Below are 23740 nucleotides of genomic sequence, written 5' to 3' on the forward strand. Positions count from 1 at the left end.
TATTATATATAATCTGTATATATATATATTATATATATCTAGATAATTATTATATAGTAATATACATATGATAATCTAATAATAATATTATAATATATATATTTATATGTATTTATATAAATATAAACTAAATATACGCACGCACATATTATATAATATCTATCTATATCTATTATATATATATATATATATATATAATATCTATATATATATATTATAATTAGTATAGTATAGTATATATATAATATATAATATATATATATTATAATATATTTATATATTTATTATATATATATATATTTATATATATATGTGTATAATAATATAGGTATATATATATATATATATATAATATTATTATATACTATTAACTACTATTGTATGAAATTCCATTTTACCCTTTTCTTTTAAACTGAAATTTTTTTTATATCTGAAAGATATATTTTCTATGCCAAGTCCTTTTGGACTAATATTTGTCTAATGAGCTTTCCAGTGTCTTCTGAACTGTTTTTGTTTTGAATACGTTTTCAGTTGAAGGGCCTTGGAATTCATAAATTGGAAATGAATGACTAACTTTTCCTTGTCCCTATAGGATTCGAATTGGCTGCGTTTAGCCGTTCATTAAAGGCAGGAGGCAAAATACGTGGATGCTAGTTTACAAAACAAAAAGTTCCTTTCCATAAATCCGGGCTAACATTTTGATCAAGGGCTTCTTGTGGAAAGAGGATTAACAAGAACGAAACTAACAAATCCATGCTAGACTGGACTAAAATTTTGTGATAGCTAATTACGGCCATGCAGTTGTGTTTTGAGTTTTTGGAAAACATACCTGATCGCATAGCAATGGTTTCATATTGCAGAAAACAAATGGGGAGCTAAGGTCAATTACTTGTTACAATGCAATGTTTTTCACGTATTCTGAAAAAAACGAAAAAAGAAAAAATAGTATATTTCTCAGAATTTTTTGTTTTTCCGGAAAAAAAGAACTAGACAAAAAAAATGCGTCCGAAAAAAAAGTTTCTTCGGCGGCAATCGAGTTTTTCTGGACAGCGTATAAAGCCTGTAAAAACTTTCACAGCCACGGCCTGGTGAAACTAAGCCATCGGCCCGGTGGGTGAACCTGTATTGTTTGCAGGACGCGCGATCATGACTAAATTTTAACCTTGAGTAAAATAAAACCTACTGAGGATGGTTGAGCTGCAATTTTGGTATGTTTGATGTTTGGAGGGTGGATTGATCAACATGATGCCCAATTTGTAGCCCTCTAGCCTCCAGTCGTTTTTGGGGAAGAATCTAGGGCCGGTACCGGACAAAAGCCATCTCAATAGTTTTCTTTTCTTTTCAAAGAAAACTAAAGAACAGATATCACAGATGATTGTTTCTAGTAATCCTTTCTTGGAATAGTCAAGTGGTTGAAGAAAAACAATAAAGGCGGACTGAAAATTCTCTTTATAACCTTTCCTTTTAGTCTTTTTCCAATATTCACAAGCTCCTATTGAAAGGCTTCTCACCAGGAGAACTATTCCGCTTCATTCTAGTGTGATTGTTTGTTAAAGGAACCAACCAAAGAAGTTTTACTAAAATGCAAAGGAAAAATAAATTTTTGTTTCGAAAATCAATACTCTTCTTCGGAAACTCTGGACCCACCGTTGGAGCTTAGTTTTTCAACAACGTTCCCATTAATATCCCCACCACTGAGAGTTTTATCTTTAATCAAGCAAGGGTTTGTTCCCTCAAACGTTCCCTTGAATCACGAATGTTTTACAAGGACCGAAGAAAAAGAAAAAGGACTGGAGGAAAATGTTTTACAAAATAGTTTCCTTCGGCCATTAACCTAAAATTGTAACAATACGAGAGCTCCCCTTTTTACAACATTAATGACAATTTAGAAAGGAAGACAAGGGATTCATCCTCTGACGGGAAGAGTAGCTTGGAAGAATTGGAATGAGAGAGAGGATGAGAGAGATAGATAGAAGGAGAGAGAGAGAGAGATATACTAATATGTGATGCGTATTTCAGTCAGAGAGATAGACGGACCGGACGGATCAAGACAAAGGCAAAACACACAGACATTGAATCATCAAAATCTTCACACTTATAGGAGAAACTGCTGGACGTATTAAAGTAATCTCCGATGGAAAACCTGGAGTGGATTCACTGGTTAAAAGTTATATTTTACATTTCTGATAAATAATCAGGTAAAGGAAAATTGTTTTTGGGTGCAATAAATTTTCAAATAAGAATAGAAGAAAAAGAAAGAAAAGAAGCAAAGTAAGGAGGCTGAAAAGAAATAAAATTAATTAGAGGGGAAATTAAAATACTTTCTATTATGCTTTCAATGTAAAAATACCGGATAATAAATTTATTTATGTATGATAATATTAATATAGTCTCTTATCTATAATATTATATATAATATATATATATATATATATATATATATATATTATATATTTGTTTACGATGTGCCAAGTATCTGGTTACCATGCACAAATCAAATTTACCTCACCAAAAGCCAGTTACCCACTGTTAACCCGTGCATAACATGTTTAAACGACTGAATACTCTAAACAGGCAACCAGTTGATCCCTTAACACTTACCAGTATTGGCAGAATAATCAGAAAACTTAACTTCATCAAAACAGGTGTGAGGTTAATTCTTGTGTAAGTAAGATTTTAAATTTAATCAAAGGGCATCACACTCCCATCAAACAACTTTAAAAAGTCTAAGTATTTCCCTGATTTCCAGAAGTCTAAGTACTTTCCCTTGGTTTTCTAAGTCCACTTCAAATAAATTGAAGGAAAGTCAAATCAATTACCCACTCTATGTTTCTAAACCTAACATTAAATGTAATCATAATTAAATATATCTGGTTAAAGACAAAGAAATCTCTTATTAAAAATTTAAAAATTTAAATAATAAAATTTATTATTAAATTCAAATTTTAATGAAAGTTGAATTCCAATATCAGGGCAAAATTACTGTTACTTGAAAACAAAGTAAAGTTTAATTTAATTCTTGAATCAAATTAAGTAAAATTAAATATCAAATTAATTTATCCCAAAATTCAACGAAAATTAATTCAATCAAAATTCAAAAGTGTTTTAGGCAATCTTGAAATCCAGAAATTAATTCACAAAGTACTAAATACAACAATAAAACTTGAAAAGAATTCTAACGTAAATACAAAGATTAATTCCACAAGTGGTTAAACATTTAATTTAAATGTGCAATGATTGAGGCAATGAAAACATAACTAAGTCAATTAAGTTGTGAATGCAAATGAAAATACAAAACTAAAAAGACACACTTCAAATAAGAAAATGAAATAGTTGCACCAAACCAACATGGAACAAATCACAAAACACAAAAATACGCAATGTGTAAAAGTGTAAATCTTTTCACTCAAAACTCTGTAAAACTAAGCAGTTTTTTTAACCAAACCTTCAACCACCATCTGTTTATTAGTTTAACCCCACAGTTTCCTATCATTTATTCGTTAACCACACTCCCTATCCCATTATAGTTATTAGTTAAACCACAGTTTTCCCAACCCGTTATTAGTTGTTAGTTGACCAAACAACGTTTTTTCCCATTAAACTTTTAGTTATTAGTTGCAACTAATAAAAATATAAAAACACACTTTAACATTCTTTCTCTGCTGCAGCTTGTATGGTCACCCACTTTTTACAAAAACCAGGGGTGCCGTTACGAAATGATGTTTGTTCGATATTCCACAAAAGAAACTAAAATAACACTAAAATAAACTCTAAAAAGATATATCAAATATTGAAATTCTCCACAAGTTACGAGGTGACCAATTTACGTTTACGTTAATATAATCCTTCAATGATTTTCGGAGTGGAAGGAGAGAGAGAGAGAGAGGAGCGAGAGACAGATGAGAGCGAGATCCTGACTGCCTCGGAGGTCCTAAGATAAAGAATGCAATTCTCTTTCCTTTAATCGGAAATTCGACAGGGCAGATGACCCAAAACGTTAACCCTGTCACGAATGCTTCCAGTAGCTTTGAAATCCTGACGCAAATCTTCATAAATAAATGAAGATAACAATGCCCACGTGGTTTTGGCTCAAAATGGACGCGTACGAGTCCAGTCTGTTTAAAAAAAATAAAAAAGAAAGACGTACCCTCTACTCGATCGAAACAGGGGGGAACGGGGAGGCTTGAGCGACAATTGAAAGATTGACATTTTTGATAACACGCAAGACTCAATTCTCTCGCTATCACACGGTTTTGGACAGATTTAGGAAAGCAAACAGATTCCTCGCAGAAGCCCTCTGATCTTACATGGTTTGAACATAAAAGTTTCAAACATTCATAGTTTCAAACCAGACAAAGAATCTCTTTACGTTATATATATATTCTTTTCTACAATACGTAATTTCGAATCTGAACACACATTTTAAAAACATCCTATTCTAAACCTATTCCTAGGAATCTGAAAAAATGTTGCCAACATCTTACATGACATTTTCAAAGAGGGAAACATGCATTTTTGAAAGTAGCAATTATAATAAAATATCAATTTCGAGCTACAAATTTGTCCTTTAATATCTAATTTCCGCTCTACCCTCGGAAGAATTGGAATATTTTATTTTCATAATAAACCTTTAGTCCCTCTCTGATAGCGGTTTCGGTAGTCGTCACTGTCCGATCCCTGATTTCGTTCCCCCGTCCAACTGGACGGTTGGTTCGATCCCATGGGGGGGTACGAAATTATTATCAACTAAAATTTTCCCCCCTCGGTACATATATGCAAATATATCAATTCCGATGGTAGAGCGAATTAGATTATTAAAGGCCCTTTTGTAGTCCTCGAATGAAATTTATCTTGAATCACGGTGATGTGATAAATATTTCATTCATAATAATATATATATATTATATATATTTGTATATATATTGATATATATATATGTATATATATTATTATATGGTGATAAATTTCTAACATACCATATCTATATTAATATATGATATATATTATTTATATATATATTATTAATATATAAATATATATAATATTATATGTGTATATGCTTAATATTATAAGATATCTATATGTGTATAATATTATATATATTATATATCTATATATATATATATATATATTAGTATATAGTTATATAATATCTATATATTCTATATGTATATCCACGCATATATATATGTCCTATATTTTATTTATTTAGTTCTTTAATAATATATATATAATATATATATGTATATATATATATCATATATAAAATTGGAATTTTTGCTAAAAGGACTAAAGTACAGAATTCAGTTTAATAAGAATTTTGTTTTAAGGTCTGGTTTCATGTAATTCTGCTTACGAGTGATTTAATTCAGATCAAGGGATCCTTCATTCATTTATTTCCCTTTCATGGCCAATTTTTTCACCATAGTTAACCTATAAGTTCTAACAAATACTCGGCTAATTCCATTAATACCCACTTGACAGGGTAAAACTCAAGACAGGCTAGTGTCCGTGGTATGCCGCTCATATGTCCAAAGGGTTTCACGTCTTCCCCACGGGCTATGAAAATCACTTGGCTCTGGTTGTTCAATCGATCAGTTACTGCTGCAGTTGGGTGTGGTCTTCAGCGGGAGGTTGAAGGCCACAATTTTTTTTCCCCCTTTTTGGGGGGAAGCTTTGAATTTTCAGGTCAACGGCCCTGATGTGCTTGTTGTCCATGTGAATAGGTTTCATCTACTGAAGTAATAATATAATTGATAAGTATGGGAGAGAAAGTCAAGTGGCATCTTAGGGTCATCTTATCTGGAAAGCCCTTGCTACAAGCATTCACAGTACCATCCATACTGCACTAAAAGTTCCTCCCACCACACTACAGCAACTTAATCAAAACTAAACAGGTTGTGAAAACAAGTCCCAGTGGTCCCTAAATGGAAGGACAAACCTCTGGCGAATAACTGGATAATCATGTTGGGGTGCACTGGCTCAGGAAACTACCAATAAGGTCGTTGACGTATATTCGACTTGTATGTCCGATAAGTTTGGCCAACGTTGCGTTTATGATGCTTTAACTGGAGAGGGACGTTTAAGAATACTGGGAAAACATTTTTTGGGTATTGACTGACATTACGTTTGAAGTTGACGCTAACCATGGTTTTTTGAATTATGGAATAAAATCTACGAAGGTTACTTACACTGTCTATCGAAGTTCATTTTTATTTGTCAGATTGGAATTACTGGGAAAAACATTAGTCAAAATAAAATGTCATGGGAAATATTCGTCGTTTATGAATGTTTCTAATGAGGCAGTAAAGCACACATTGGGACTTAGGTCTACTGGTTATTGGCAACTGCAATGGATGAGGATAAGGAATGCGAATTATCTGTTTCATCTTAGCTATTCTTAAAATAAGGTTGTTCAATAGAATACGAAAAGGTTCAGAAAATTAAGAATACAGAACTTCTCCGTTATATTCATTGTCCTAATTTTTAATGCGATAATTAAGTTTACGAAACAGACATGATTCATGAATTGTGGAGATAAACATTGAATCGAACATTGTTTCATTGAATGACCCGAACGTCTGTCGACTTCACGTCATTTTCAGATAATGAATGAACGTCAATTGATCGTCAAATACATTACGGGGCACCGCGTATTACGTATAAATTACTGAATATGGATTATTGATTATGCAATTTAGAATTATTTCAGCGTATTCCCTTGAACAATCTTGATAGTCATTTTGTATACGGAAGGTTTTTGTAAATGTTATTTTCAGATTTCTGATGTCTTGCATTTTCTGTCTAATTAAGGCAACATAAGTAGGCATCTTTTACTTTTAGAAAACAAAAGTAAAGGCATCTTACCAATTAGGCGACAGAGATGCGGCCTCTTGACATTTAGGCCACAAAAAGCAGCATCTTAAATTTAGGACCAAACAAAGTAACATCTTTCAATTTAGGCAAAAAAGTAGCATCTTTGAAACATTCAGGTAAACAGAAGGCAGGCAATCTTACGTTTAGGGAACAAAAGCAGCATCTTTGACATTAGGCGACAAACAAGTAGCATCTTACATTTGGCAACAAAAAGGTAGTCTTCTTACATTTTTAGGCCACAAAAGCAGCACTCTTACCATTACGCCAACGAAACTAGCCATCTTCCATTAGGTAAAAAAAGTAGCATCTTACATTTAGGTCAACAAAAGGTAGCAAACGGAATAAAATAAGAAGGCTACAAACACTCCCAAAAGCTAAGGGATCAGTATGGTGAACTACTTAACGAATTGCATATTTTAAATTTAATAGCTGAACTATGAAATAAAAGATTTCTGGTTTGAACATACGAGGAAAGAATTTCTTTGAAAAACCTTCAACTTTAAGCAAGATTATTGATCTTTCTTCTTCCTTTCTCCTTGGAAGGGAATTTACATGGAAGCAACTAAGTTAATACTTGAGGGAACTTCTAAATGGGAATTAGTTTTTCGATTTACTTGAATTCATTTTAACGCTGATTGGGTAACAGATGCTCTGCCCTCCAAAGAATAATTATGGAACTAAATCAAGTTAATGAAACAAGAGTAAGGACTAAGGAAAAAGTTTTGCGAATGTTGTAGTTTACCGATTTGTACAAAGACGTTTGCCGCCTTTCCGCTAGTTGAGAATAACCAATATTCATGATAAATGAAAATTGCTTGCTCTGATGTAAGTGATGAGTAACATAATTTCAACGAGACCTGGGATATGACTTGTCCGTGAAAACTATTCCTTGAATAAGTTTTAAAATCCAAACAAGGTACTTGTCCGTTATAGCAAATCTGCAAATGGATTGTAAGATTTATCTTATTAAAAATAAAAGACTAATGGCCTCTTGCTAAAGTTTGAAAAAGGGAGGCTCTGAGAAACTTTGTAAATGACAAGGGTCAACAATTTAACTCCATCAAAGAGGCAGGATTCATATTATTATTAATTATTATTATACACATTTATTTATTACTTATTTTTTATTATTATTATTATTATTATTATTATTTATTATTATTACTTATTATTATTATTATTATTATTAATATGCAAAAAAATAGATTCAAAACATGATCTTTGATTTTTTCGTCATTACTTCCATTGTAAGGGACGTTCGTCATCCGCAAGGATTGCCATTAAAACAAGACATATGCCAATTCGTTGTAAAATAATTCATCCAGGTTAGGAGTTCACATTCCTCCACCGCCCTCGACCGCGCAACCCGTCCCCCCCCCCCCCCCCCCCCCCCCGTTGCCCCCGCCCCGCGCAAGCCACCCCCCCCACTCGGCCCCCCGCCCTCCCCGGCCTATTCGTAAACCCACAACACCTAACCCCGGCACCCTTCGCGCCCACCAAAAGCCTAAACCCAATACGCCCCAACCCCGTTTTGGGCCGCCCCTCAACCTTGCAAACAAATTCAGACCGCTTCCGCATGGCCACTCCGGAGCGCGCCCGCCTTGAAATTCCCCCGGGTTTTTTCCCTCAAATTTAATCACCAAGAGCCCAGATTCGCCTAAGAATTCCCCTGCCCAAACCGCTTAATTGTACGCGCACTTAAGGCCTGAGCCCCCCCCACCCGTTTCCCCGCCCCAATAATTAAATAAAGGTGCGGGAGCCTTTTTTTAAACTCAATTTCTATGTTGATTGTCCTATCTTTTTAAATTTAATATAATTCACACTTATTAGAACATTCGCAAGGGGCTGTTCTCTTCATCTCTCTCTCTCTCTTCCTCTGTCTCTCTCTCTTCTCCTCTCTCTCTCCCTCAAAACCCAAAATCAACGAATGAAAAAAAAAGTGGCAAACAAGTGACTCGTAACATCCCCCTATGCCACGAAAGTCTCAATACAATAAATAAGATTCTTGACTTAATTACCGTGAATTAAATCCTCAGCCCCACACTTCGTCAAAAAGAAAAGAAGGAAGGTTTAATTCAGTTGCTAAGCCATGGATTGAGAGAAGAGTGAGGAGATAGAGAGAGAGAGAGAGATGAGAGATGAAGAAAGATAGAGAGAGAACAGTATTTAATTCAGAGTGCTAAGCACGACTTAAGAGAGAGATGGAGAGAAGAGAGAGAGAGGAGAAGAATGGGCAAGCATTTTGCAAAAAAAAAAAAATTACCTACTAACTGGACGGAGTCGCGTTTAACGGCGCTGGGTACAACACTAGGACGAAATTTCCGTCGACTTTTTTTGAGTTTGTCGTCGACTTTCCAAAGAAGTCGACGTCATTCCGTACTCTGGTTGTCACAGACGTTCTTCTTCACATCGTGGTTGTCGTCGTCAAAACGTAAACAAACCATCTGAGCTGAGACTTCCCGGAATGATAAAACAACTATGCTTTATAACACAAAGCAACTAGTGGGTCGTGCTTGCATTTGTTTAATGATGATGCATAAAATAAAAAAAAAAAAGTCTTTTGGGTTCGGTCCCGGTTAAAAAGGCGTGAAAAGTTTTATTTAGAAGAAAATAAGCTAGGGCTAGCCTAGATAGGCTATTTGTAATCTTGTTTACACAACCATAGTCAGCCTGTATTATAAATTAAGCTAGAGAAATACTGCAAAAATTTTAAAGACTTTTGTTTGCATTATTTGCTAAAGCAAATAAAAAGAAAAAAAAAACATAATGAGAGCAGACCTAGGCTATATAACAATCTGATATTCACGATATAGCATCCTTATCTGTATGAAGATCAGCAAGTTCAGGAAAGCTTTCCCTGCGTCGCATGATGATTTCTTGGTAATTTTTCCATTTAAGACCCTTTTTCATAAAACTATCATGCTTATGGTCCCATAAGCATCGTCTCTTCCTCATATCTTCGACCAAAAACTGTTCTGGCAGTCTTGTCCACTGTACCAACAACTCCATCTTGCATCTCATGACTTAAAAAGCGCGCTCTCCGAGATATAAACAAACAATAAAGTCGGCGGTAGCGATGGGTTGAATTCGATCGGTACCGTTTTCAAAATTAGTGACGACGACACCAGAAAGTCGTCGTCAAAACATGAAAAGTCGACGTCAAATTCAAAAGTCGACGCAAATTTCGGTAGTGTGACAGCGCCTTAAGTTCTCCAAATGAGGTGAGGTAATGACATCACACGGAGTGATGATAATGAAGGCACTTGGAAGCAATTAACCATCTCGTTGGATCCAGACGCCTTGTTACACTTCTCTGCCTCAAAATGGATGAGATTCCCTGTCTCGTCTGGCAAAGGAGAGTTCGTGTTAATGCAATTAGCGTCGACTTTGTCCTTGTGGACTTTGTCACATGTTGCAAACATGTGACATGGAAGGGTCAGGTTAGCAGTTGATACATTATAACTTCACGAATGATCAAGTGACTACCTAATCATATGTTGACAGAAGCAAATACAAAGAGAGAGAGAGAGAGAGAGAGAGAGAGAGAGCATACAATAAATTAATTTGATTCAAAAGCTATAGGATAACAGTGCAGTTATTTTGACTACTACTGCTTCTAATATTACTACTGCTACTTCAGATGCTGCTACTTCTCCGAATAGTATGAACGATGTCGAGAATACTTTTGGATTATATTTATTACCAATAATATGCCTCGATCATTGCTGATCAACATTCGGGAAAGGGGTTGTAAATATTAGGTGCCAATATCCTAGTTTTATTGGTTTATTTAAATTTCTATTTGATTTTTGAAAAGTATTATTTTCCCTTAGTCAGCTAAATATACTTCCCACCCCTGATATAATCCAATTATCTCCATCAATAAAACATATTCATTTCTTTTTATCACATGAACCACTTAAACAGCAAATTTAGATCACTCTGGTCATATTAATCGTTAAGGTGAAAACGAAGATATATATCAATAGAATAAGACAAATAATTATAATCAACGTAAATTAAGTCAAGAAATGAACTTGAATGTAACAAGAAATTCATTCGGCTGAAGATGAAATAACTGTCATTAAAGACTGGTTATGACACGAACTGGAACTGTCATCGATTAACAGACGAGGGAAACGAAGGGGAAAAGTTTGTAAGTCCTTAACAAAAAGGATAATAAAATATGAAAGCAACAAAAGGAAATAAAAAAAAATGAGCGGAGAAAACAGCAGTAAGGAATAGATACGACCACGATCATAATTGAACCTTGAAATGCATACCTCCTGGAAACGAGGCTTTACTGCCTCGGGCGTTAACGAGAAATTCCAGAAGAGAGAGAGAGAGAGAGAGAGAGAGAGAGAGAGAGAGAGAGAGATGGTTTAGCTGTATGAACGAGTTGTTAGCGCAATATAAGAGGCCTAAGAACAGAAGTGGTGAAAGATCTAAGGTATTCAGAAGCAAGAAGGTGAACGTGGTTGAAAGGACGGATCACGTTTTAAAATAGTTCGTTCGGTCAAGCAGAGAAAAGGGAAGAAGCCAGAGAGGTGATGAAGAGCGTTATATTCGAAAATACTGAGAGGAAGGAAGAGAGGAAGCCATAATATGGCAGCTGGGTAGATAGGCGGCAGAGAGAGGTATCGCAAAGGTGGGTTTGAACATGCTGGGAGCAAAAGCCGCGCAGTGTATGTAAGGGAATTAAACGTGCTTTCTGATGACCACTCTTTAAGTGTATGTTGCAGTTCATTTTTTTGTTTTTTCAAGTTTCCTGCCTAAGAGATTCATGTAGGAGTCATTCATCCGAGAGCTTTGATCTGTTTTATCCAGGACTACAGGCTGGGTTTATTGCCTCGTCTTTCTTCATGAGATGAAAAACGTTGCTTTTTCGTATGTGAAATGAGGTAGAAAAAGCCTTAGAACGAAAAGGGCATTAAAGTCCAAGAAAGGAAAGGTAGTGTGTAATATAGAAGAGAATGGCATAGTGCATATGGGAGCTCGACAAGTTGCTGATGGGCCTTTACTGTTTTTTATTCAGTAATGGTCTGAAAGTTTTTAGCGCACGGGGGATACACTGATTTAAAGTACGAATGCGACTGCCCGCTAACTGCGAAAATTAAATATAAATTCTGGTTGCAATTGGGACATCATTACCTTGCACTTGGTTTGAATGCACAGGATTGAAACTATAATAGCAAAATCGAACCAGTAAACAAAAAATCTGGCCTTGTTTTTAAAATTCGAATATACACTAACCACAAACGTGTATCGGGACATTACTTCCATGCAAAAAAATTGCTGAATAAAAGCTGAATCAAAGTACACCACCACATGAATTTTTCTTTTTATGAAGAATGTACATGAGATTAATATGATACGGAATTCAGAGATGCAATATACAATGCTTTCCTAAAACACGAGGAAAAGAGACCGGCAAAACTCGCTTATGCGGAATCCCTGGATGCTCTCAAAAGGCTCTGGAAATCCTCGTTTTTGGAGAAAGGATTTCTCCTCTCGTAGATGGGGAAAGCGAATTCGCTCTCCCTGAACCACAATGGAACAAAAAAGAGGAGAAAGTAAATCTCACCTGATGCTCTCTTCGGGAAAGTCACCAAAAGGCTCTTTTGGGATACAGAAGGAGAAACGAAGTGGCTGAAACTGCTGTAGACTTCGGGCGCCGTCTATCAGAGCAGACAAAAACACTGAAGGAAATTAGTAAAAGTTTCTCAAACAAAAAATATATATATAAATCCTTTTGGAAGTGATTGAAATATCTATATAAAAAAAATAACTTTTTTTCAAAGTTGCCCTGAATCTAAAAGCACTTTTCTTTCATAAACCCACAATCAAAGAAGAAAATGTCTCCTAACTACTGCTGGAAGCAGATCACACGATTTTTTTTTTTTTACAGAGTATAAAACAAAACTTCGTTAAAAGTGTTATTTTAGATGGATAAACTAGAAGCGTACTTCCATTACATATGGCAATATGTAATGCAACTCAAACCCTTAACTAATTGTTAGTGCCCAGAGAAAACCAACGACAGCATTCAAGAAACATCTCTGCTCGGCTTACCTTACATTCTCCAAAGTACTTAAGAAGAGGAAGGAGCAGGAGAAGAACAAGTAAAAAGAATGGAAGCAGGGAAAGACATAGACGAACTGCGGAACTTTCCAGATACAATGTTATCAAGCAGGACAATATCAAAAGGCAAACTTCGGACGCTCGCTCGATTGAACGTAAAGGTGAACTGAGCAAATGGTTTGCTCCCGGGAATATAGGAAGTTTAATCAGAAGAGATAATATGAAGTTTCTCTCCATCATCCGACATTCTTTCTATGATGTTATACTGTGTTCTTTCAAGGAGAGGATTGTCGTCCTTTTCATGTCAGTGTTGTCCTGACAGTCCTTCTTCAGAAAACAAAGAAGACGAAGTTGAGAGAATCAAGGCATGAATGAAATGTCAACTATCTCATTGATATTATATCTCCATTTATAAGAGGGAGAGTATTATTTTTCCCTCTATCTGTTTACAAGAAGAGGGATAATACACTATAAGATAAATAAAGCTTCTTCTCGTCCTCCAGCTTCTCCTGATGTAGATAAATAAGAGGAAAACCAGGAGACGAAAGAGCAATAAAAAAAATGATTCATTTACCTTCATCATCATCATCTCGCAATCCAGAGAAGAAAAACGAAACGAAGTCGAAATAACTATCCACTTCCATTTCTCTCTTACTCTGGCGATGAAAAATGCGAAGCTACACTTTAGAAATAAAAGACGAGGAGAGCAAAGGAAATGAGACCGAGAAACCACCAGGGGACGAAAAATGAGTCTGTTTTGCATCATCTGAGTCGAAAGCGACTCGGTCCCTCGGCCTCGCACTCGAGAGTTGCAATGACACCAGCGCTGAAGAAAAAAACGTTTTTCCAATGCAAATGATCTTAATGGAAACGTTTTTAGCGGAAATCACTTTTTGATCGTCGCCTTAGTTTCAGAATGTAATAAGTGAGTATTTGTGGTAACTACGATCAAAATGTCTTCTTTCTCTGCATCTTTTCCCACTTCTATGTGGAGGTCGATGTTTCTGACAGCTTTGTTCCTCCACCTAGCTCAGTCAAACACATCTTTCCCACCGTTGCCCCTACACTAATGGGTCGGTTGCCTGATGCGCCTTATTCCTGACAACATCAGGCATGGTTTATTATTTTTACGACCGCATGCCCTTGCTGTCATCAACCACAGTTATTGGCGGTGGGCCTAGCCTTTGACTAAAAAGTCCACCTGCAAGGCAGCAGTTTCCACATTTATTGGCAGTGGGCCTATATCTTTTACTAAACAGCAAGACTGCAAGGCCGCAGTTTCCACAGTTATTGGCTGTGGGCCTAGCCTTTGACTCAAAAGTAAGACTGCATGGCAGTAGTTTCCAAGTTATTGGCGGTGGGCCTAGCTGTTTTCTACAAAAGTACGACTGCAAGGCAGCAGCTGTCCTTTTAGTCGCCTTTTGCGACACGCAGGACCTACAGTGATAGTACTCTTACACCCCTACCACAGGGTGGTTCGGTCAAACACATCGTCTTCTGACAATTGTTTAATCTTATTTACTTTGCCGCTAAAAACAAATTCCTTTATTAATGTAAAGGTACTTGTGTGAGACTTCTGCCATGGCCCCCTGTAGTCCTTGCAGTACTTACGGATTGCAATATTCCGAAATATCCATGCTGTCTTTGAATTAAAGCCATATCGAAGAGCAGATCACAAAAATTATATTAATGTAAAGAAATAAAAAAAAATGCACCATTCTTACGTCGAGCTGTCATTAAATCTTTCCTTGACTTTGAAAACTTCGAAAATCTTGACCATTTTAGGGGGTCATGCTTCTGCTCGCTCTCTTGCCCTCCACGGGCCACCTTGTCACCCATTGCCTCTCATAAGAGACCCTTCAGATATGTGGACCTTTTTTCTAAGCACGTATGTTTGGAATGAAGATATTAGCACCATAGCCAGGGTAGTGTTACATGGCTTGTGTACGTGTAAGTGCGTGTGTTTGTCATGTCTCAAAACAGATTCTAGTATAAAAATCGTGGCGATGTTATTGTGGTTCTCCAGATAACAATGATGTGGAAATATTTCAAACTGAAGTGTATATCATCTACGTTTCTTAAGTCTAGTAATGTTTCCTTTCTAATAGTATATAATTATACTTAATTCTATAACATGGAAAAATATGTTTGTAATGAAAGCTAAGAAACTATTTAAAGCAATTATGAATAAAACTAAGTTTCTTTACCAAGCATATTATTTTATTCCTTATAACTTCAAAGAAAGAAAATTCATTGCAAAATTAAAGAAACCTGTAATGGCTGGTTCTATCAATACACGTCAACGAAAACCAGGAAGACATTTGACAGCTTCTAAAAACGGCAATGGGTCACAAACATATCGACAACCAATCGCATACATTTCACAAACAGGTTGAAAACAAGCCAATTGCCGTCAGTAGAGAACGAATCTGTGGCCAATGTTAACCATACGAAGAAACAGACAGGACTACCATGAAGTCGCTAACATGTATTCAACCTGTTGTCGATGTGTGAGCGATAATTTGCAACCGTGTTTGTGACATGTAATGTGCTACTGTAATGTGAACGCACCTTCATGGGTACAGTTCTTTAAGAGAGGGATGTGAAGCGAAAATTAGTTTACTTTCAATTAAACTTTATGATGAAATACATAATAATTAAAACTTGAATATGAGGTAATCCTAGAACATTTTCTTTAATAAAATTAGATAAAATTCCCTGCCAATTAAGGACAGTCTTCAATGTAAGGTTCAAGGTCTGCTTATGAAAACCAGGATACTGGACGATATTTCACTGGATCTTTGTTGTGGGCGTCATGGAAGCAGACGGAACTTTCACCAGGGAAAGTGATGATGCTTTCTCCGAGATGAATGAGACCCCAATGAGAGAGGATCCCATTTGTTTTCAGGGCTTGTGAGAGATCCTTTCACACGTGGAAACCTTGTGCTACATAACCTTTCCTTCTCTTTATATACATATTCATAAATATGTATATATGTGTATACCACCATAGTGCAAAGGTAGAGTACTGAACTCACATCTCACATCTGCAAGGTCAGTGGTTCAAGCCCTGCAATTATTCTACTTTTTATCTATCTCCTTAGTCCATCAGTACAACATTTACTGGTAGGGCGTGTTCAGATCGCAAACGAATGGCAAGTGTTCGCATCCCGAACCGGACAAGGAAAAAAAGATATAAGTTAATTCATCTATTTATCTCTCTATTTATCTACTATCTATAAATATATCTATAAAGTGGCTCAATACAGTTGCAATTCCACTCCATTCTGACACGTATCAATAATTATTTGTTTCAATGAGTTTTAGCAACCACTGTAGGCACTAACAAAAGCACATCGTTAACTAAAAGTTGAAGTGCTTTGAACATTGATTGAATTTGGTTTCAGCTGGCTCGTATCTTACAATGACGGGCTTTATGTCTGTCCTTCCGTCTGTCATTCAATCACGGCCAAACGGCTGGTCCGATGGGCATGAAACTTGGCAGGGTTTTATAGTGGGAACCCCCAAGATGGTTTTTAATGGGGTTTGATCCTACCTCCCCCGATCACACCCACCTAATGGGTAAAGCACTAGCCTGCATAGCAACCGTCGAAGCGACTCCTGGCGTTAAAACGGACAAACTTACTATAATGGCCGTTATTTTTGCTAGTCTGTACAATAGTGACTTTAGATTCTTTTTTGCTGGGAAATGCTTCACCTTCATCAAAGCTTTTCCTTTGATGGAAATTGTATAGAGGATTTTCCCTTTGGGTAAATTCGTTACTGAGATTAAAAGGTTTTCTGAAGAAACCTTTTAGGAATATACCGGAGAAGGCTGATGGATATAGGTTTATTTTTCTGAGCAGTGCTATTGGAGAGAGAGAGAGAGAGAGAGAATTATTATTCAGTAGCCACCTCCTTCCAAAATAACAAACGAAATCCCTTTGCGAAAGACTGGCAGATAACCTCGGCGGAAAGATTTACGAAGACTCGACGCCTTGCATATTCTTTTCGGAAAAGTTTACATATCGAAGAAATATAACTTTGGGAACAGCAGGTTTCTCTTCTTATCTTTTTTCACTCGATTTTGTTTTAATGTGCACTACTTACGGAAAACTTAATAAGAATAGCTGGTAGCTGGTGACATAAGTCAATTTATCAATCAGTATATCTGTTAACGAATATGTACGTATTGAGCCCTACAGATGGACAAATAAGGACAGATAGTGCGGGAGTTCACAGAGATTTGTATTACATCTCGAGTACAAAAGGTTTGACAGCTGAAGTCATCAGCTAGTGTCATAGGGACCTCCGAATGGTCATTCTTAAGTTATGCCGTTGGTGCATTGAGTAGGGGGCGCTGCTTGAACTGCCCCCCGAAACAGGTTTCAATTACATTTTGGAGGACATCAATGAAACCTGTGATAAATGTTTCGTTTTGGCACTGTGATTACATGTGACATTCTTAAATGGCGCAATTGGTGCAATACGCATTTATGAAGGGCCTAAAGGGGGCGCTACTTTCACTTTTAAATCACAATTTGAGTACATCAATGAAACTTTGTGGAAATATACCTTAAAGCTCCTGGAATGAAAAGGAGAATCAGTCCAATTTTTTTTTTTTTCTTAAGTCCCTCCCAAAAAAAATTGGTGCAAAAAACCCCTTTAAGAAAAGACGACCTAAAGAAGGCGCTATTTTTTTTTGTTTTTTGCACATATAAAACACGTCTTACGTACATTAATGAAACTTTGTAGGAATGTCCTTTAGACTTTCGTGATAAAGGATCAGCAGTTCTTAAGTGTCGTAGTTGGTGCAAAAACCATTTAAGAACCGCCTAAAGAGAGTGTTATTATTGGCACAAAAGGCCTATATTCACTTTCTTTAGGCCTATATACTCACTCATGTCATCTCTTCCACATGTGCCACACCACTATTGTGAGCTCTTCTGTTTATCTTATCAACTCTGTTGTTTCACTGAATATATAAGCGATACAGTTTTAGAATGACAGTACTAATTTTACCTTTTCTTTTCAGGTGCTCGTGATCATGATACTAGTATAGTGGCAACTTTGCTTTGTAGGGAAGTTAGCCAGTTAAGAAGGGTCTAAACTGACAAGTTTATAATATTTCCTTGGGCAGAGTAATGGAACGCAAATTTGGTAATATTTTGCAATTAAGTTTAAATTTCGATAAACTACTATTATATTGAGATCTTTTATGAGATTATGGTGTTATTTCAAAACATAGGGGTTTGAGATCTTTTTTCAGATGTCTCTAAACTGTGAGCCGAGTTCTATACATTGCTGGATAATTACGCGAAATGAAATTAAAATGTCTTTCTTGGGCTGTTCATTTTCACATGAAAATTAGTTGTTGATGTAGCTATATAGAACGTGTTCTAGCTTAGAAGACAGGCCTTTTTATTTCAGATATTATGGAGTCATCTGATCCTGCCAACAACGCTGTTCCTGGTTCCAGGCGTGACAGGCATTGTATTCTCCATGCTGGGAAGCCCTCGGAGAAGAAACAACGTTGTGATGTTTTACCCTTCCACGAGAAAAACTGGCGTACTGAGAAGAGGCGTGCAAAACCCCAATTTCAGAAATCCGTTTATTATGACTTGGTTGTCAGCTTTCCCGAGAGCTCAGATGCGAATGATGGTTATCATGTATCCTGTTACCAGAACTTCACAGCCGTTACATAAACAACATCAGCTCCTGAAATAGACCATCTGCGCTAGTGACAGGAATTTGGTGCATTTACGTTTCAATGCAAGAGTAGATGACGATGCTGAACCCTCATCATCTGGAATTCTTCCTGTCACTTGTCATTTCTGCAATCAAAAGAGGAAGAAAAAAATGGTGGGGATATTTAACTCTTAGGATCGTGTGAAACATTATAAGCAGGACAGAGGATTCAAGAGGCTGCTGAACTAGCTCAGGATACAGCTGTCCTTTCGAAAGTCGTTGGTGTAGACCTGGTGGCAAAAGAAGCTAAGTATCATCATTCATGCAAGAGCTCATTCTTGCTTGCAGCCAATAGAACTTAAGTATTGAACAGAAAAAAGATGACACTCCACAGAAAAAGACAATACTTGCTGTTAGAAATATCAATGAATATGTCGAGACGTTTGTAATTGCTGACAAACGTGCAGAACTGTTGACATATGTGCATGATCGTTATTTGGACTTTTGTTCATCTGCTGATGAGTCTCCTATGCATAGGCACAGTTTGTTGTGAAACCTAACAAATAAGTTTGAGTCCAAAATCAACGTTCAGAGTCCGGTAGGTAAGAAATTAGGTGGTATTCTTTACAATGCTGTAATTGCTGATGATTTCGTACGTGTGGCTTATGACTACACAGAGTCCGAGGAACGACTCCTCAATCAAGCAGCTATAATTAACCGAAAGCAGCTGTTAAATGCTACAAAAAAGACGTAACAGATAATCCAACACTGAATGATATCAGAGACGGGGACACAATTGCACCCCAGGCAGTGATGAACTTCTTCAAAGTTCTGTACATAGGCAACATATCTGACCAATGTGGAAAACAAATTAAACGTATTGATTCCATTAGTCAGGATACATTGTTTGTTGTCCAGAGAGGCCGTGCAAAACCAGCAAAACATGTAACTCTAGGTAAGGCTATGAGATCTATCACATGATCACATGTAGCAAGAAGCTTGTTGAAATTCTGAATAGATTTGGGCATTGTCTCAACTATTCATGCTTGGAGGAACTCGAAACATCAGCTGCTGAAGCCATCCAAGAGGGGAAAGAAGCTTGCCCTGAGGACACTTTGGCAGGAGCTCCAATGGGACTCGTATTTGACAACTTCGATGAGATGACACAGACGCTGTCTGGGAGAAATACACTGCATGACACAATGGGAATTCAGTATCAAAATTTGCCAGGAGATCGTACCAACAGTTAACAGAGTAATGAAACACCAACACCAGTTAGAAAGGCAACACTAAGAGAAAAGAAAGCTGTCAAGAAGAGGTCTTTCACTGTTGCAGACACATCTCTTGCCCCCTATTATGGTGTCCCCAAAATAGCTACCTTTACCTATAAAAACATCCATTTTTACCCTACCTGATGCTGCAATCACTGCAAGACATCTGGACCTCGTGTGGATGATGAGCCACGCATTTTAGACTGATGTTCTTCCCATGTGGGTTGACTTCAATGCCATCTTCTACAAGGATCAGCTACCAAACCAGGAAGTGAGATACATGCCAAACCTTAACGAGCCCATCACCAGCTTATCGGTAGTGTGACAAACCCTTCGAACAACCCAGAAGTGTGCTGAAGAATGCAACCATGAGTATGGACTGGTTACATATGACCTTGTAGCAGCAAGACCAGCCATGCAAATCCAGGCTACAGAATCTCCAACATTTGACAATGTTTTCATCATGATGGGTGCTTTCCATATGGAGATGGCATTTTTGAAGGCCCTTGGAAATCCCATAGCAGAATCAGGAGGACCAGACATGCTTATGCTAATTAATATGAGAATGTCTATCAGAAGGCAGTATTGGTTTCAAAGAGCATAATCACTTGCAAATAGACATGTTGGTGCCCGGTCATCCCTTGTAGCAGCATATTATTAGATAGATATGTTTTACCACAATATCTACTACTATTACTACCTTGTAAAAGGTGTGAAACATTAATTTTAAAATTTAATAATTCATGAGTTAGATACGTTAGATATAATATATTATAATATCCGAGTAAATACCATAAATGAATATCAAATTGTAAACAATATTGACACGTATTATATTTCACTCTTCACCAATGCACCTTTTCTTGTATGAATAAATACTCAATTATATGAATTTGAAGTGCCTTTGTTCTTCTATATCAGTTACAAAAAATATTAAAATTTATTTTAATCTGCCATGTGCTAATATAGCACCCTCTTTAGGCGGTTCTTCAATAAGTTTTGCACCAAATACGACACTTAAGAACTACTGATCCTTTATCAGGAAGGTCTAAAGGATATTCCTACAAAGTTTCATTAATGTACATAAGACGTATTTTAAATGTGCAAAAAATAACGCCCTCTTTAGGTCGTTCTTAAATGGGTTTTGCAAAAAATTTGAGACTTAAGAATTGCTGACCCTTCATCAGGAAGCTCTAATGTATATTTGCACAAACTTTCATTGATGTGCTCAAACTGTGATTTAAATGTGACAGTAGCGCCCCCTTTAGGCCCTTCTTAAATGCGTATTGCACCAATTGCGCCATTTAATAATGTCACATCTGTAATCACAGTGCCAAAACGAAACATTTATCACAGGTTTCATTGATGTACTCCAAAATGTAATATAAATATATATATATATATATATATATATATTAATATATATATATATATATATATATATATATATATAATACTTGTATTAAAAATAAGGATAAGAGTGGGGAATCAAGTTAATTATTGAATGACAGGAGGAAAATGACTGATTACTTATCTGAAGTACTAAGCTTTCTATCGAGATTAACAAATAAACAACGCACGGATATCTAAATGTGAAATAAATCTGTAACATATATATATAACATATATATAATATATATATATATATATATATTAAGATATATTATTTTATATACTATATATATTTATATATATATATAAAATAAATTATATATCTATATATACTAAATATATATATATAAAAAATATAAAAAAATATATATATATATATATAATATAAATATATATATATATATATATAAAAAATATATATATATATATGTATATATAAATATATATATAAATATCTAAATAATATGTAATAAAATATATATATATATATATATATATATATATATATATATATACATTATATATACTAGTAATATAAATATATATATATATATATATATTTATATATATATATATTAATATATATATATATATATATATATTTAATATTATATATATTAATGTATATACATACATAATATATATATATATATATATATATATATATATATATATATATATTATATGTATATATATATATTACATATATATATATATATATATATATATATATATATAATAATATATCTATATATATATATCTATATATTTATATTATATATTTTAGAATGATATATATAAACTATATGATATAGTATATATATATATATATAATTATATATTTAGTTTATATATTATATATATATTTAATATATATATTATAATTTATATAATATATATTTTATATATATATATAATATCTATATAGATAAATATATAATAATATAATGTAAATATATTATCTAATTTATATATTATGTATATATATATTTATTAATATAGATAATTTATATATTTATATATACTTTATATGACTTGCATAAACTCAATCTGAATCCAAAAATGTTACAAAATGATCTAAAGGAAACATTATGCTACGGTATTTTCTGTTTTTTTACTGAGCGTTTAAAATTATATCCCCCTGTTAAGATATCTTCACGGATGGTGCTTCTGGAAATTTTTAACTGGAACAATTATGGAAGCCTGAAACGTCAAGAGTGGAAGGCAGTCAGCGTGGGTAAAATTATTTGCCCTTTCACACTGGCTGCAAATAGAACCATGTGTCAGGCTTCATGTCACTTTCAGAGGATAAAAACTAAAACAATTAGAGCGAAGAGAGGTATATGACACACGAGACAGACAGACAGACAGACAGACAGACAGACAAAAAAAAAGCAGAACGTGCAAATGTTACATCCCATTGGACGATACCATTCACAACTCAGCGCAGATTGGGTAAATATAAGAAGCATTTTAATACAGTTATTCTTGAGTCGTATGTATGAAATAGTCAGTCAAAGCGAACATATGTAGGACTGATATTAAGTCGGTGTTTGGATAATATATCTGACCAAAGAGAGGGACTAGAAATAGACATGAAAGCTAATTTTCTCATGCACATCTTTAAATTTTTTCCAATTAACTTGCAATTTAAATTAGATTCTGTGTCGATTCTTTAACCTTATATTTAAAAAAAAACATTTTTTATGTCACTGACTTCCTTTTAAAAATCAAAAGGCAATCAATCACAGAAACAGGTACGTGGGAAGACTGCTAATAGGATACTATTGGTCTTAGTTGAAAATTAAAGATATTTCTTTAATTACTAATCGCATGAACAACCGCAGCTAATTTGCACAAGGGTATTAAATGAAAAAATGTCAGATTTCGTGTGATATTTTTTGTCAGAGGTAAAAATGAATATTGCTATGATTGAAAAAGAAACCCACAAAATCGCTGTGTATGACGTGTTTATTTATGAGTATTTACACTTTATTTTACTCCACACTGCTGGGCCTTGACCCAGGCTGGCAACCTACACATCTCTTGAAAATGGGCCACAGATAGGGTCTGAAAATACTCGAGTGTTGAGTAAAATAAAGTGTAAATACTCATAAATAAACACGTTATATACAGTTATTCTGTGGGTTTCTTTTTCAATCTTCAGAAGAAAACTGAAAGAAGTTGTTGTTTGATTTCTATGATTATTAATCAAATGAATAAATGAGAAATTTAGATTCCACAAGGGTATGCACAAAATGAAAATTATCACTCGAAGCCAACGTACAGTTAATACCCAACTAAAAATAAAAGATAAAATTTAAAATAAAAAAAAACGCGCTGACCCAGTTTTGAATACCACATAGTGTCGTCCAACGTGGGAATATAGAACTCTCTTGCATTTGCTCTGGCAAAAGGAAAACCCCCGAATA

The sequence above is a fragment of the Macrobrachium nipponense genome, chromosome 45, assembly GCF_015104395.2.
Source record: "Macrobrachium nipponense isolate FS-2020 chromosome 45, ASM1510439v2, whole genome shotgun sequence".
Classification (NCBI taxonomy): Eukaryota; Metazoa; Arthropoda; class Malacostraca; order Decapoda; family Palaemonidae; genus Macrobrachium; species Macrobrachium nipponense.